The following is an 18,017-nucleotide window of genomic DNA, read 5'->3' as shown; positions in this document are numbered from 1 at the left end:
TAAAGAATTCCTGTCTTTGAGTTCTGCTCTGGCTTTCTTTTTCATGGCTTGTAATCTCTGGCTGGCCCTCAACATTGGGGAGAGAGAGGAATGAGCTGTTCCCCACCACACCAGGGTTCAAAATTCTTCTGCTCACTGACGGGAAGTAGAAGTCTGGTCTGTAGCTGAAAAGAGACATTTATTAAATTAAATGTCCATAACAGTCAGTAGCTCAAACTCTGAACCAGGCAAGCTTGATTTGGTATGCTGGCTTTTCACCTTACTCATTTTTTAAAGCCTGAACAAGTGACCCCTCACTATAACTTAGTTTCTTCATCTGTGATATGGAGATAATAATAGTAACTACTTCATTAGATTAACATTTAATTAGATATTTCATCTAAAGTTTGTTGCATTGTGCATAACACAAGAGTAGATGTGCACCAAAGGTATGTAACTTTAGTAAATATTTTTTTTTAAAGAGAGAGAGAGAGAGAGCGGGGGAGGGGCAGAGGAAGAGGGAGAGAGAGAATCTTAAGCAGGCTCCATGCCCAGCGTGGAGCCTGAAGCAGGGCTCTATCTCACAGCCCTGAGATCATGACCTGAGCCAAAATCAAGAGTCAGATGCTTAACCGACTGAGCCACCAAAGCACCCCGATTAATATTTTTAAAAACCAGGAATTGAACTGCCTCTCCAACTCCCAAAGTCACTTCAGGAGCCACCAGGTGCATACATTATGACCTTACTCCCTGAGCACAGTTCCTTTGGGGTGGGCATCTGACACGTCCTTTCCTGGTAATTTTGGAACTAGAACTGAGAGAAGCAGACTCTCTTTGAGTAACTTCTGCCAAAGATATAAAACTCAGAAGTTGACTTCTTGGACAGCCATGATCATCTACTATGAATAAAAAGCTGGTGTTTGGTGGAAGGGAAGAATAACATCCACATGCAAAGGAAATAGATATGAAAAGCAATAGTGTCTTAATGGCATCTGAATCTCTAATTGCAGTTGGCCATGAGAGGCAACCAAGTCTTTGCATTCGGTAAGGTCTTCATGTTCTACAGCATATCCCAATAACTTTCCAATACATTGCCCTTTATACTTAAATTAGTTGAAGTTGAATTTCTATATCTTGCTAACAATGGCAGCACTTTAAAATACATGATCTCGTTTACTTTTCAGTAATGCAGAGAGGTAAATATTATCCATAATTTACAGATAAGGAAATCATGGTTCAATATGTGGTTGTTCAAGGTCAAACCACTGATGAAAAGTTGAACCCAGATGCAATATCTTTCTGCCTCCAAGTCTTTAATCCTGCTTCTCCCTTCCCTCTATCATGTTCTTGCCTTTTCTTTCTGTTCTCCTCTCTCCCTTCACCTAACTTCTCTTGTCCTTTAGGTACCTAAGCCTACCATTCCTTTAGGAATTTCCTCTTGTCTCTAAGGACCAGGTAAAGGTTTTCATTCTATGCTCCATAGCTTCTATGCTTCGCCTTATTGTAGTATTTATCAACTTGTATCCTGAATCTCTCTCTTCCAAGTTCAGCCCAACAGTCAGAACCTTCTCTTCCTGGGCTAGATGCTCCTATCTTATAAAATCATACAAGTCATCCTTTTGCTTAACAACCCACTCTTCTGCACCCCTCCCCATTTCTTTGCAGTTTTGCAGCTCTGCTCTAATTGGGAGGTGAGAGTGAAAATAGCAAATAAAGGCAATTTATAGACTCTGAGCTATCACATGGCAGTTCTACAGCATGGAAAAATGTGTCTTGGGCTAATAATGTTCATAACATTTCTGGCTTTAAATGCTGTCCTGGTAATCTCCAGAAATAGAAGCTATGGTTTTTCATTAAGTTTTACTTCAGAATGTCAAAAATTATCTGGTTTTCATATTTTTTCTTGACATCCAAGGAAATATATGCATAAACATAGCATGCATGCACACATACACACGCACACACAGAGAAAGAGAATGTAAGTTTTAAATAAAATAATTAAATCTAATGATTAATCCAATATTTAATCTAGTAATTAAATCTAAAATAATTACAATATTATCAAAGATTCTTCAAAGTTGAATCAATCATAATGAAGAAAGTTGAAAGAATAATATTTACGAAGATAAATTTTTAATGAGCACCGCCTGCACCTAATTAAACTTTTCTCCCCAGAAATGATCTCAAGTGAAGGAAGACCAATTGGAATTGATGCCAAAATGAACTATCAGATATGAGACTTCTTTTTTTTTTTTTATTTCTCTTGGTGAGCCTCATGTCTCAGTTTGATAGAGAAGACAGCATGCCTTTTTGTAGAGACCATACTGAAATGGTTTTGAATTATTAGGACTTCTGGGAAATTGTGCCTATTCTGGACAGGTGAACTGTTCTGAAGCTGTGAGTCTGTCACCATCCTCATTAAACAAAATCCTGAAAGATCAAATCCTCACGCAGGTTGGGACCAGAAGATTTCAAACAGCTGCTGAGCAGTGAGGGGTCTACTTTGTGGCCAATATCCCTCCAAGTTGTTCTTTGAAAGCATTGTCTCCTAAGCAAATGGAAGGAAGGGGACAAGAGCTCTTCAGCACTACAGAGGACACAGGAAACAAAAAGATACGTAGTGTGAGTGCTTTCAGAGTGGGGCAGCTTGGCTCCGGAACATGGAGACTTTGACTTTCTTCCTTTAGGACGGGGGATGGGGGAACAGAAGAAGTCACAGAAGTACAGAGAGTTAACACAATTAAACCAAACCTCTCATAGTGTGGGGGATCGAGTTTGAGTAAAGGACTGTATTCCTCCATCACTGTCAAAACTATTTTCCACAGGAAGCTTTTTGGTTCTCAAGCCTGTAAGTCTTATTGTATTTAAAACCCTCTATGAACTACGTTCCCCTTCCATGAATCTTTTTTTTTCTTTTCTTTCTTTTTTTACTGAAAGTTGCTATTTCTGAATTTTGGTGTAATGGAACAATCTGTTCAGCTGTAGCTCTTCATTTGCTGATTATAATAAGGAAAGGGTTAGTTGTTTTATAAATACAATTTATCATGAAAGGTGCTAACTCAAAGAGATAAATTAAATTGATGTTTGTATTTATTGCCATGAAGATGAAAAGAGTTACTTGGAAATAAGCTGCAAACTTGCTCCAACCAGAATGCCAGTGAAAATCAATAATTCATTCTCATACATCTTCCTGCACTTTGCTGGCAATTGCAGACAAAATTAACAGCAAATCTGACAACCAAAAGGAATGACTCTACCATGTTTCCCCAGGAGGCCTGCATCATTTCAGTACCAGTGACATGATGAGCAATTGGCTTTGGGATTTATTGTAGTTAGGGGGAGGGGCCGGAGTGAGGATTCTCAAGCAGGGTCTTGCATGGTTTGGACTTGCTGCCAGTGCCAAGGGAGGGAGCGCCTGGGCTTTCTTAGCAGCTTGCTGAGACATGGAGCAGAAGAGGAAGGAGGGTGCTTGAAAGTGGCCAAAAACCAAACATTAAAAATGTGGTCAGATCATTTAATACTCTCTATCTCCTATTGGGCCCCCATACTCTGTGGTCTCAGATTCTCTTTGCACATCTGCTACTTCAGCTTCTTTAAGGAACTGCTCCCTCTGTCAGGCTCTTGTTTTTTTGTGTGTCTTTTGGGGCTCAGTTAGGAATGGCAAAAACTGTAGCCATAAGTCTCAGTGACCTGTTAATGTTAGTGCTTATCACCATATAAATGACAAAACCTCTTTATCTAAATTCAGGAGTGAGAGAAAGAAAGGGAGACAGGGAAATAAAGAGACGAAGGTGGAGAGAATGAATTTTTTGTTTGGATTTCCCCTAGGCAAGGTATCCACTCTGGTCCATTTAATTCTGTCCACTGAGGTAAAGAAAGTCATATGGTCCAAATAGGGCTACTCAAGTGCCCTCTTTCTAAAGGTCCTGTGGTTGAGGTAAATTTTAATAAAAGAAGTGCTGACAGGGAGACTATTATGGCATCTTTAATACACTAAGTCAACACCAAAAACTACATTGTGAGATCAAATTGGATGAGCATTATATGAATATTGATCACAGAAGATGGGAAAATAGAGACATGGTCAACTAAGGGCATGATAATTCAAAACAGAGCATGGTATGCTGTACAAATTAAGCTACAAACAGATAACTGATTGATTATTGATTGAATGACGTCACAAATAAGCAAAAGTTGGTCATGTTAGTAAAGAGAGACAGATCCATCATTCGTTAAATGCTAATTGAGCACCAGCTATGTTTTAGGTATTGTTCTAAGCACATCTGTAAACTAAACAGAAAATAGCTTGCCCACATGGAGCTGTGATCAGTAAAGGGAGATAGAAAATAAATAATTTGTAATGTAATATGTTGTAGTGATAAGAATATTTTTATAAAACATAGACAACAGAATTCTATGTAGGCTAACACTTTGTTTATTGAGTACTTACTATATACTAGGCCCTGCTCTAAATCCTTAATGCATTCTAGCACATTCAGTTTTCACAACCACTATCATGTGGCTCTTCTGATTATCAGTGTTTGATGAATGAGGTTTCTGAGACACCAAAGAGGGTTTCTGCTCAAGATACATAGCTTTGAAATGGCTGAGTTGGGAAATGAGCGCAGGTTACTTAACATGAGTTATGGTGCGCTTAAGTTCTGCATTGTGTTATGGTTCTTAGAAGGTGTCCAGTGCATGTATGTTTAATACATATATTCTAATATCAATTACCAACTCATCCTAATGAAAAGTGTGTGGAAACTCTTAGCCAGGAAATATTTTCTTTTCCAATGGGGCCTGGATTTCTCTTCTTTATTCCAGTTGCTTTTGCAAAAAAGAACCAAAGACTAATTGTGAAATTTCTCTTGATCATGATTTTACAGGTGATACCATTCACATCAAGTGCGTTTGAATAATGGCTGAACTTTAAACTGTCTGTCTTAATCAAACCTTTCTTTTAAATATATACTCCTCTCTAGCATTTGAAGAGCACATATTGCTGTGGTTTTTAAGCTTATCAAAAGGTCACACTAAGATAAATTATAAGTGGAAAAGGGGAGAAATGGTAAGGGAGAGGAGTGGGGATTTGTAGCAAAGGGAAATAGCAGACCCTGCGGGAAGACATTTGGATCAGTGGGGGATAGCAGGGTTGATGAATGTAAGGAGGAAAGTAATCTAATTCCTATAAATGCCCTATAAAAAGAGCAGGTCCAAAGCACAGTTCCTCCAAAGAAGGCTCTCTTAGAATCTAAGAAAAGATTCTGCCTGAAAAGAGTCTGAATCCCCCGCATTAAGTCCTATCTGCCCCTTACCAGACAAGGTCTTGCCTGGGAGGGACTGCATCTTACCAGGATGTGAGGCTTTGTGTAAGAAGGCTGGCAAGCAACAATCTTGGCATTGGGGTCTTTCCCTTTCCCGGCTACTTTTGCACTGTGACTTTGTTTCTCTGAATCTGACAGCTAAGGACTTTTCTCTCAGACACTTTGACCACAGGCAAGTCAGCTCCTGCAAAGCTCTTTTTGCCTAGTAAGTAACATGTCTAAAATTCATAACAAGAGTCAATTTGGTCCAACCAACTCCGTTTATCAATGTAGAGCAATATTCTGAAGAGTTCCTTCACTCACTCAAGACTTTCAAAGTCATCAAATCCACCTCATGAATGTTTTTAATCCAGAAAGGCAATTTTAACATAATTATATCCAATAAACTATAAATAATACACAGTCTGGATTTAATTTTAAAATTTCTTCCTTTTCCAGTAGTGTTAGTTCTGGTCCTATCTGATTCTTTCTGGTTCTTTCTCTTCTCTAATTGCCCAGTATCTTTTCTGTATTTTGTCTAATGCTACTTAACTCCTAATATCCCTTCTTCCCCCTTTTTTTTATAAGAGAAATTTTAGCTGCATATGTGGTCACCCAGATAAAGACATTTTCCAGCCTCCCTTGCAGATATGCATGGCCATGTGATTAGGTTTGGGCCAATGGAAATAAATCAGAGCCATGTGTTTAACTTCTGGATCATGCTTCTTCCTGTCAACTGGCAGAGGAGGGCTATCCATGAACATGCAGGTAAAGGCAACACTCTTGAGACTGAAGAGCAACAAAATGAACAGACCTCGCTCCTCAGTACTGTCAGGTCATCCTACCAGCCTTGGACTCCTTTCTCAGAGATGATGAACCTGATTAAACCATTCAAACCACTATGTGTTAGAGTCTTTTTCTTACAACAAGCAAGCCTACATTCTAACTACCGTATTCTGCTCACGTCCCACCTCATTTTTCATTGCTTTGGTCACTCCATGCACCAAGATTTCTACTATTGATCAGGCTCTTGATTTTTAGTTGCTTAAAATGTGGGTTTTGGAGTTGCCATCAACCAAATTAAACAAGATTTTCTTCATTCCAATGCACCCACCATAATCAGCTTCATATGCAAGAAATCATCTTTCTTTGTTTTCATAGACCTACTGGAAGAGTATCTGACATGTATCAAAGTTTCCTGAGTGTGCAGTTGGAGATTCTTTGGAAGTATTCGTCTGGACCATTCCTAGCCTTTTAAACTCAATCACCCTATTCGTGCTCCATATTCCAGATAGCACACAAAATCAAACCAATAAAGAAGAGCAGAAAGTTTTAACAATTTCCCAACACCCTTCCCATTTAGCTTTTCTTAAAACTTTATCTACAGTAATAACATTAGTTCATTTTTATTTTTAAAAGTTGTCTTGAATCTCAAAAAAGATCATTTAAAATTGCCAATAAGCCCAGCACCCAGAGTTTACCATTCCATTAACCATTTAGTATTTTGGTTTATATTTTCCTATTTTATTTCTGTTATTTTTCAAAATAAATTTCACATTTAAAAACTAACTGAGGGGCACCTGGGTGGCTCAGTCGGTCAGGCGTCTGCTTTCGGCTCAGGTCTTGACCTCAGGGTCCCGGGATCAAGCCCTGTATTGGGCTCCCTGCTCAGCGGGGAGCCTGCTTCTCCCTCTGCCTGTGGCTTCCCCTTCTTGTGCTCTCTCTCTCTCTGACAAATAAATAAATAACATCTTGTAAAAAATAAAAAATAACTGAATTTAAATTCCACATTTAAATTTTCACATTTAAAAACTAACTGAACTCTATATTATGTGTATTCATCAGGGTATGCCAATTGCTTTAACAACTCCAGTTGCAGTGCTTAACGTAACAAAGGTATATGTGTCTCTCACTTAAATAATAGCAGAATTGGTTCACTCGGGACATTTGCCAGGCTTTTCCATCTAGTGTCTATGCCATCATTAGGTGCTTCAGAGTTCTATACTGCATTTGCTGAATCTGGCAGGGAGATAAGAGTTAACATGGAGGCATGAAGGCTCTCACAGGAGATGTCAGGTCCCAGCTTCTGCCTACATTCTATTGACTAAAAACATGTAAGACACCTAAATGCAAGAGACTGGGAAGTGCAATTTAGCTGGAAGGAAAGGTCACTTTTGATGAGCACCTGCTCTATCTCTACGAGGTAGTATATTCCCATGTGAGTAAATATTCTCAGAAAATGTGACTTTAAACGATTGCATAGATAGTTCCTGCTGACTCTGATACTCATATCCCTGGTTCTCGAATTGCTAACTATATGCTCCAGCTTTCATTTCTGTTTGTGGAACTATCTCTTCTATTTTCCATTTCCTCTTTCTATCCACTTCTTGGTCCTGTTCTCTCTTCTTCCTTCAACATCTCACCATAGTGTTAGTGAGAAATTTTCTACTCTAAATCTGTGGCCACAGAAACCTGTTAGCTCCAAAAGCTGATACGCATGTGGAAGAATGGGAAATAGAAAGGATATTTGGAACCTGCCAACCACTCACCTTTTTTTGGTCAATTAATAGCTTCCTACTTAATTTGGGAAATCATCCCTTCTACTGTTCTCAAATCATCAACTTTAGATGAAACGGACTCCACCTAGAAGTCAGAGATAAAACCTATGTCTGGTTAATTAAGACATCATATTTTCCTCTCCAGTTATTTCAAGCGAAAGAGAGTCTGTGAGAGAGTGGCTGGCCCTTAGAAGAAAGCAAAGAAGGAGAAATCCAAAACAATTTGGATTAGGCTTCTGTCTCTTTCAACAAAGAGTCCTAATTAATAATAAATACGGAAACCAGCAGGGAACAATTCAGGTTTCATCAATTCAAAGAGATACCACTCCAGAAAAGGAAAACAAAGCAGCATCTACAAAACAACAGAACATGTCAAAAAGCATTCTTAACTGAGCAACTCAGTAAACTGAAAGAGTAAAGCAAAAGAGGAAGAGGATTGGGTCAAGTCTGTTGTAGAGCAGATAAAGTCTCAAAGTTGGTTCAGTAGTTAATTCCAGGATTATTGAATACCTGCCATGGTATCCTTGTAGGTACAGCCAGGTAAGTCTCACCAGTTAAAACACAGGCATGTTCCTGAAGGGTCAACAGAGCCACTTTGTATATTTTTGTGGACAGATTAGGCTTTCTGTCTTAGGTTAAAAAACTTTTAATAGGGTGATCCAGCTCATCCTGAGCAAAGGTTGAGTGTGGACTTGGCAAGAAGATCAGCTATCAACTGTCCAGGTGAAAAGCAGTGATTCCCCAAAGAAAGTTGTGGAGAGGCAGAATGGATTCTTCCTTGCCGTCACCTCAGTGCTTAGATACATTCCTGGGTCATGGGCTCGGGAAGGGCTTTCTTCTTACATAGATTACCAGATGAAGGGGAACAGGTGATAGCTTACACTTAAAATCTGGCTGATATTACCTTTTAGACGGCTTAAACCTTGATGACGAAATTGTCATGTTACTTTTTGATTACACAAGGGGTGGGAATTTATACTTTTGCAGTAGAACACGTCTCCGTTCTTGGAAAACCATACCCATGGGTCATTTACTTATACAAGTGCTTTATAGAAATTATAATAAAAAATAGAGGTGTCTCAGAAGGTGTGTAATTAAGGTGCTAAACTTCTTGATGTGCTAACATGAATGCTTGTTGATGATGGGCTTAGCTACATCTCTGAATGTGATGTTTCCTTCAGAGAAGGTTTAATTTCCAAGTATGGATTTGGAGCAACGTGCCTCCAAAATATCTTCCTTTGGACTATTCTGTCACAAGAGAACAACATTTGTCAACATCACCAACAATTTCCATGTTGTAAAATCTAAGCGTCAATTTCTGTCCTCTTTTAAATAATAAATAATAGCATTTGACACTGGGGTCACCCCTTCCTTCCTGGAATGTTCCTCTCTTCTGAATTCTGCATCAGCTAGAAGGCCTTGTATTGCGTTACTAACATCTGGCTTACAAAATAAAAGAGATTTGTGGCGGCGCCTGGGTGGCTCATTCGGTTGAGCGTCCAAATCTTGATTTCAGCTTAGGTCATGATCTTGGGGTTGTGAAATTGAGTCCTGCATCCAGCTCTGCGTTAGCAGGGAGTCTGGGATTCTCTCTCCCTGTCCCTCTGCCCCTCCTCCCCCACTCTCTAAATAAATAAATAAATAAATAAATAAATAAATAAATAAATAAGGGCTTTATGGCTTATACAAATGTGCAAAGTTCAGAGGTAGCACAGGATGGGTTCAGGCAGAGTTTAGTCCAGGTCTGGCTCCATGTATATACAGTTATTTCAGCTCTGCCCTTCTCCAAGAGTCAGCTTCCTCCATAGCTCTGCTCTTTATGGTTACAAGATAGCTTCCAGCCACATCTAGGGTTAATAGCTTATTCATTTATAACCAGTAAGAAAAGACAGTTTTTCTTTAACTGTGGAAAAATAAAAACTTATGTTTCATATTGATTGGAACAGACTAGAATGAAATCTTGTAGTCAAAATAATGTCATGCACTACTTGACTTAAGCTATCTACTTCAACTACATTTCGCCCCATGCTCCACATTCCCACTGAGCCCCAGAAACATTGTCCAAGCTTGTTCTCATGAGCCCTTCCTTCAGCTTTAAGTACTCTTCCTCCAGATAGTTGCATAAATGGCTGCTTCTTACTTCCAGTGCCAAGCTCCAATATCACCTCTGATAGTGAATATGGTGGGTGCCTACCCATATTCCCTTTGCTATGTTCGTGCACCCATCCCTAGCTATCAAGTGTATTGGCTCTTACCAGCTCACCCCTGCCACCTTATCCAAAGAATTGCCCTCAGCCCCATAGCTTAAGAGGTTATGCTCCCCTCACCAGGGGGAGGAATGAAGCCAGTGACTGACTGACAGGGAAATACAACTTGCTTCAAGTTGGTACCAGTTGGTGTGGTGTAATTCATATTCTAGAGCTCTTGGTGGGACCAGGCTTAAGGTCCCCACATCTGAGACCACATCCCTGCTTTGCTTTGCTTCCCTGGCCTCTTTCCCCCTATTTCCCCTTGTCCTAAGAACATACATTTGATAAATCACTCAGGAATCCCCATCTCAGCTCTGCTTTTAAGAAATTCTATGTAAGTTTCCTCCTCAGAGAGGCTTTCTTGACAACCAAGTCTAAGGTAGAACTCTACCCTCCCACCATTCTCTATCCCATTACTCTCTTTTATTTTTCCCTAACACATACCATTCTGAAATTATTTTATTTATTTGTTTATTTATTTATTTACTCTTAAAAATCTGTCTCCTAGACATGTAATAAGTGCCATGACAAACATACATATGCTTGGAACAGTACTTGCTTGTGTGTGGTCACACAGTCAGTATTGGTTGAATGAATGGCATGTTGGCTTTCATGGATGAGGAGGAACATATTTTTTCTGTCCAGACTTCAACCTCTTAAGGCTGGCCTCTGAGGTGGGCAGATGCTTTTGAGCATAGCTGCAGGTGAAGGGGAAAAGGTGATGTATGCCAATGGGACATAGGCTAAGAGCATGGCAGAGAGTTATTCCTAGATCTTGCTAGGAAGTCAGGCCTGTAATGAGTGTGACACATCCTATAAGTGAGGCCTGAGGAATTCCCAAGTCACATAGCCTCTAAACTGCCAGCCCAGAGACTTCCAAGTGAGAGCCTAAGGGCCAAATAGGCCTGGAGAAATTCTGTTTAGTTCACATTGTTTGTTAATTTGCCATTATGTTTGCCAGTATTTAAAAAAAAAAAAAAAGTTCTGTGATGCCACATAAATATCTCAATTTTCTGCCTCTCAGAAAAAGATGGCATCAGTCCCATGGGGCCACAATCAGCTGGAACTAAGGAACTTCTGTCCCCTTTCGACAGGGTGTGAATTTTCTGTGTCAGCCCATCCCCACCAGCCTTTCTCCTTTTATATATGATGCTTGAACCCTGTAGGCCTTTGAATAGTAATCCTAAGTAGTGATCAGTTGAAAATCTTCTTCTATAATCCTGGGTCCCTTCTTTGAGCAAACCTTGTAGACTTTTCAGCTTGTCTTGAGCTGCGTTGTAACTAAGAGAAAGACTAGAGTGGTAAAGGGACAACAGGTCTGGGTGGAGGAAACACTGGGGCTGAAACCCAGCCGGAACTCTGTGCCAACAATGTACCCTGACACCTGGCAACTGAAAAGAATGGCGTCCCTTTCAAATCTCCCTCTTTGTAATTCACGGGCAAAGGGCAGGCCACAGGTAGAAGTTAGGGCCATGAGAGAGCAATAGCCCCTAAGGCTGGCATGGTGGTAGCAAGAAGAGTCCCTGCTGGAAGCTCTTGGAGTAACATTGCAGCAACTCATGGGTGGATCAGTCCTCTGGCACCATATTCAACAGAAGCCCAGTCAGTGACTCCGATGGATAAGGGCAGCCCAAAGGAATCTCCCCCAAAAGGGAAGTTGGACATCAAGCCAGGAGCAGACCTCAGGTTTAACTGTTACGTGATCTCAGTAGGACCCAGAAGCAGAGTGACCTAGAGGGATTCTGGTTTTATTTGATTTTCAGGCAACTTTTCAATTTCACTTAGTCTGCAGATCTCACCTTGAGATATATACAGTTGACTTGAGAATACTTGCTCCAAATAATAGCTTTACCTTCTGCAGTGACTGATGTTGCCATTGCATTGAATAGATCCACTTAATTTTCTGAGTAATGTTAAGCATAGACCAAGATGAACTGCCAAGTGGAAAAAATCCGACTCTTGAGGGATTTGGGACACCAGTCACACAGCCAGGTACACTGGCTTTATGCCCTTGTCTCCAGGGATCATTTTATTTCTTGCCCTTTGATCTAGGGTTTCTGCCATCTGATCCTTGAGGGGATCAACGACGTGTCTTATCAGACTGACTCCTTGTCAGCGGAACGGCCGTGTAGTGTCTCTGTGATGTCTTCCTCACTGTCCCGAATGCATCTTTACTCTCCCACTTGTGGCCGTGTCAGACAATCACATTCCTACACATCTTGGAGAGAATGCTAGGCAACCAATGCCCACACTAAGCCAAGTGTGAGAACATTTTGCAAGATTTTTATTACCCACACTAAATGAAAGAAATGGAGAGATTATTAAGAATAGCTGCTTTGGGGACCCCCAATAGCTCAATGGGGATCCCCAATTGAACAAGCTCTGATAAACTGAGAGACTTTTAGGGTCTCTTGAGAAGAGAGGGAGGTTATTATGGCTTGAATTATGCCCCCCCACAAATTTTTATGTTGAAGTCCTAACCTCCCCACCCCGCCCCCAACCGCCCGGACTTCAGAATGTGACCTTATTTGGAAATAAGGTCTTTGTAGATATAATTAGTTGAGTGAAGATAATGTCATACTGAACTAGGGTGGGTCCCTAATCCAATGTGACTGGTATTGATGAGGGAACAGAGGGCAAGCTGAGGACAAAGCAGAAGCTGACACCCCACACACACCTCCCCCCCCACATGAGGGATCTATGTGACATTCCTCAGGCACCCCTGGCTGCCCTAAAGGAAAAACAAATAGTTAACTTATAGGGATCACAATCCTACAAGACATGAGTCTCCCTCAGTTTACAAATGTTTTAGCAATCTACAAGAACAAAGCATTCCTATCATCAATAACCTAGCTTCCAGAAGGAAATGTAGATACAATTAAATGCCCTTATAACCTGCAGCCCATTGACAGATAATTGAAGCGGGCAGAATATAAGGCAGCTCCCAACTATCTTAATGTTAATGCCTTACTAGAGGGGAAAACAACCTTAACTTGACAATGGCAAGCCTCCGGTATCTTGTAGGTCCTCTTTAGCATATGAAAGTTCTTTTGAACCTCCCTTTTTCCTTACCTCCCCCAGCCCATAGTATATAATCAGCCACCCCTCACAACCCTGCTGCAGCAGTTCTTTCTGCCCACGGGTCCTGTCCCCGTGCTTTAATAAGCCACCATTTTGCACCAAACACGTCTCAAGAATTCTTTCTTAGTCGTCGGCTCCGGACTTCACTTATATTCTAAAACTTCATCAGTATCTTTATAAAAAGAATGCCATGTGAAGAGACAGACGGGCACACAGGGAGAAGAATGCCATGCAAAGATTGGAGTTATACTGTCATAAGCCAAGGAACTAACCAAAACTAGAAGAGAGGCCTGGAGCAGATCATTCACTAGTACCTCTACCAAGAGCCTGGCCCTGCCGGCACCTTTATTTCAGATTTCTGGCCTCCAGAACTGTGAGACAATTAATTTCTGTTGTTCTAAGCTACCCAGCTTGTGATACTTTCTTACGACAGCCCTAAGAAACTAATGCAGAGGTGTTTTGAGTTTCCCTCCACTCGATTCTGTATTAGGTGAGAGGCATAGTTCGGGTACTGTGGGTAAACATGAAGAGAAATAAAACATGATTGCTTCCTTCAGTACCTTTGCTGGGGAGCACAAATAATAAGACAATAATAAATAAGTGTTATGTGAAAATAAAAGTAACTTGTTGTCAGTGAGCAAAACAGAGCACGGCATACCAGCCTTCCAGAACCATTCCCTTCTTTTCAGGGTCCCTTTCTCCTCACTCCACACAGGGTCTTCATGCAGTCATGCTCCTGCCCACCCCCACTGAAGAAATGTCCTACTCATCCTAGGTTCTAGTCCCAAATTGGACAAATCAAAGACTACCTCCGAGTCTTGATTTTTTTTTTTATTTGAAAAAAAATGAGAATAATGACCCTTCTCCATTCTATCTCACAGCATTGGAGTGAGGATCAAATTAGGGAGAATAACTGAAGGCATTTTGAAAACCTTTAATATAGCATAAAATATTCATTGTTACCAAGGGTCTAATATGTTTACATCCAGTTAAATACTTCCCTTTTACTGAGAGCCTTTTGCAGAGCTGCTACCCTCACCCAAATGGAGAAGTTTGAAATCCCTGCATTTGTTTAGCCCCCTATAGAGATTTACACAGTTCACAAATCAAGCTGTCTGACTTAATTTTTACCACGATTTAGTGAGCTATGCATTTTATGCCCATTTTGAAGATGAGAACACTAAGCTCAGAGAAATGAAGTGGTTTGCTCATAAATAGTTGGAGGTATGATGTGAGGCTAACTCCAACATTGCATTTGTCAACTCCTAGTAAGGGGGATATTTTGGATCACCCATCCTTTCCCATGTTTTTAAAAATAAACCCTTAATGCAGGCAAATATAATGTCCTCCATTACTGATGAAGAAGTACGATTTTGACCTTACAAGCCCTCTGGTGATACTTAAAGATTCTATTTATGTTTCCAGACATATCATAAAGAACCATGTTCTATCAAGAAAAAAAAATTTTTTTTAAAGAAATACAGCTTAAAAAAAGCACAAAAAATGATAGTGTATGGTCAAAGCTTAACTTGAATCTACCATTTGGATGAGCCTGTTGTTCTCTGAGTGCATCAATTTCCTTGAGGAAAGAAACCAATTTAGGGTTGCTTCTGGAACAAATATGCTCTGAGATATGAGAGAGAAAACAACGAAAATTGAGACACTTTGTCTTGTTCTTGTGGATAACCTTGAGTTTCAGACAGAATTTTGAAAAAGAAAAAGCATTATTTCATAAATATTGTGCCTGGTTCTTTCTGTCTAGAGTTGTGAAAGCCAGGGACAAGTGGTCACTCTGCCTTGGACTCCTTCTGCAAGGTGCAGAAAGCATGAATCATGTATTTGTCAAAAACTTTGATTATCCACATCCTGCTCTTGGGTTTGAGTTGTGAGTAGGTGGGTATGAAACAAATGAAAAGCCAAGCTTTTATCTTAACATCTGGAAAGACACTCCGATTCCCAGAGCACATCATCTTGCCCCCCATCATGTCTGCCTTGGCACTCTTGTACAGAACGTGCTTCCAGTCCCTCCCCACTCCTATGCAACATCCTATGAGACAGAAATGCTCATCTTAAGCTCCACTAAAAATTCCTTTAAATATAACAACATCTAAACAGTGTAGTCTGCCATCTAAAGTCCCTGCATGGACAGCCTAATCATCCCATCCAGCCTCATATCTGTTCCTAACCACACATTTGCATCACCTGCTCACTCCTCCAAACACATCACGGTAGTTACACCTCCATGATCTTCTAGTGATGTGCCCTCTGCCTCTATGCATTTCTTCCACTTATAAGGTGGACAAACGTCTATTCTGCCTTCAAAGTCTAGTTCAATGTCTTCTCTCTGTCTCTGACTTTCCTTCTGACAAGAAGAATTAATTTAATGAGGAGGATAATATCATTCTGCTTGCATATCAACTATGACCATGCATTCTCCCATTAATTATTTGTTGAGTTCCTAATCTATGTTAGGCCCTGGAAATAGTATGGAGAGCAAAAGACATGCCTCACAACATTTACTGTTTAGTGGGAAAAAATAAGTTAATATTAAAGTTATAAACAAACAAATTAATGCCTAATTGTCAATTGTGATAAATCATATGTAAAAGTGAAACCGTACAGTGGTATACTTATGTCAGGAATGATTGTGACTATCTGTTGATATGCAGAATTTGCTGCCCAAATGAGAGATTCTATATACATGAAGTTCTTTCTTTCTTTCTTTTTTTTGCTCTGATGACATTCTTTCTATAGCTATTTTTATTTCTATTTGTCTTCTCTTCTAAACCATGAGCTTCTCAAGAGCAGAGACTATGCCTAATTCATTTTTGTATCTCTGCAGTATAGTAAAAGGCCTGCATATAGCTTAATAGGTGTTGAATGAAGTAATGAATGGGCAAATATTGTAACTCCTGAAAAAGTCCACCATTTGAACTTCTCAAAGTACCTATACAACTCTTTCATAGCATCTATCACAACCACAAGTGATTTTTCTGTTCACTTCTTTATTATCTGTCACCTCCATGTATTAAGAGCTCCATGAAGGCAGAATCCATTTAGCTCTTTTCCCCACCATATTCCTAGTACCTGCCACATAATACATTCTCAGTAAATATTTACTTGACAAACTGCCTAACTTACCAAATGAAAGAGTGGTTCTGAATTACCTCAAAAGCTCTGTTGTTAAAGAAGATGTGGTATATATATACAATGGAATACTATGCAGCCATCAAAAGGAATGAGATCTTGCCATTTGCAACGACGTGGATGGAACTGGAGGGTATTATGCTGAGCGAAATAAGTCAAACAGAGAAAGACATGTATCATATGACCTCACTGATATGAGGAATTCTTAATCTCAGGAAACAAACTGAGGGTTGCTGGAGTGGGGGGTGGGGTGGGAGGGATGGGGTGGCTGGGTGATAGACATTGGGGAGGGTATGTGCTATGGTGAGCGCTGTGAATTGTGCAAGACTGTTGAATCTCAGATCTGTACCTCTGAAACAAATAATGCAATAGATGTTAAGAAAGAAAAAAAAAAGAAGAAGAAGAATGTAGCAGAAGGGGAAGAATGAAGGGGGGGAAATTGGAGGGGGAGAAGAACCATGAGAGACGATGGACTCTGAAAAACAAACTGAGGGTTCTAGAGGGGAGGGGGGTGGGAGGATGGGTTAGCCTGGTGATGGGTATTGAGGAGGGCACGTTCTGCATGGAGCACTGGGTGTTATGCACAAACAATGAATCATGGAACACTATATTTAAAACTAATGATGTATGGGGATTAACATAACAATAAAAAAATTTAAAAAAAAAAAAAAACGCTCTGTTGTGAATCCCAAGATGTAGGTTAACATTACCCTTCTGCTACTAACTGTCTGGGGAGAATTTGACCAGTCACTTCACGTTTCTAGTTGCAGCTTCCCCATCCATACAATGAAGGGGTTTCAAGCTTGTATTTTCTTCCTTCCCAGTGCCAGGACTCTCTGATATATCCCATTAAACAAATAAAAGTTGAGTGCGACCTGTTATTAGAACTTAGACTTGTGTTTTTCACACAAGTATGTCAACTCACTGCAGGACGTTTACTTAATGAAATCCTCAAACCCAAAGTTTTGTAAGAATGTGTAAGGTGTTCCCTAAAAGGGTCAGAAAGAAAGGAGCATCACAGAAAGAAACCCACCAGGATGAAGCGAACCTCCAATAACTATCAAGATTTTTGAAATGTCAATAGGAGCGCAGGCAGAAAGTAAAAATTTAGGGGCACCTGGGTGGCTGGTTGGTTGGGTGTCTGCCTTCAGCTTGGGTCATGATCCCGGGGACGCCAGTCATGATCCTGGGGTCCTGAGAAGGAGCCCCTCCTCTTCAGGCTCCCTGCTCAGCGGGGAGTCTGCTTCTCCCTCTCCCTCTGCCCCTCCCCACCTTTTGTATTCACCCTCTCCACTTACTCTCTCTCTCTTTCAAATAAATAAATAAAATCTTTTAAAAAAAGACAAGAAAGTAAAAATTTAGTTTTATATTTAATGGAATTCTGAGAACAATTACAATCTTAAGTTGACTTGAGGAACTCAGCTATTTGTCAGTGGGAATAACGTCAGAAAACTTCAGAGCCTCAGAGTCAGGAGGATCTTTAGAAACCATCAAGACTAATGAATTTCTTTATTTTCCAGATGGGGAAGCTGAAGCCCAAAGAGCTGAGATGACTTATGTTGGGTTATGTAAAGAGGCTGTGGCAGATTTAGGGATTCAATCCACATAATTCTGATTTTTCTACCATCCCACTGCAACTGGAATTGAAAATTAATACGCCTTTAGATTAATGGTGATATACTAATTTCTACCCTGCATTC

This window comes from Phoca vitulina, unplaced genomic scaffold (genome assembly GCF_004348235.1).
Source record: "Phoca vitulina isolate PV1807 unplaced genomic scaffold, GSC_HSeal_1.0 scaffold16, whole genome shotgun sequence".
Classification (NCBI taxonomy): Eukaryota; Metazoa; Chordata; class Mammalia; order Carnivora; family Phocidae; genus Phoca; species Phoca vitulina.
Note: the sequence above shows the minus strand (reverse complement) of the source record.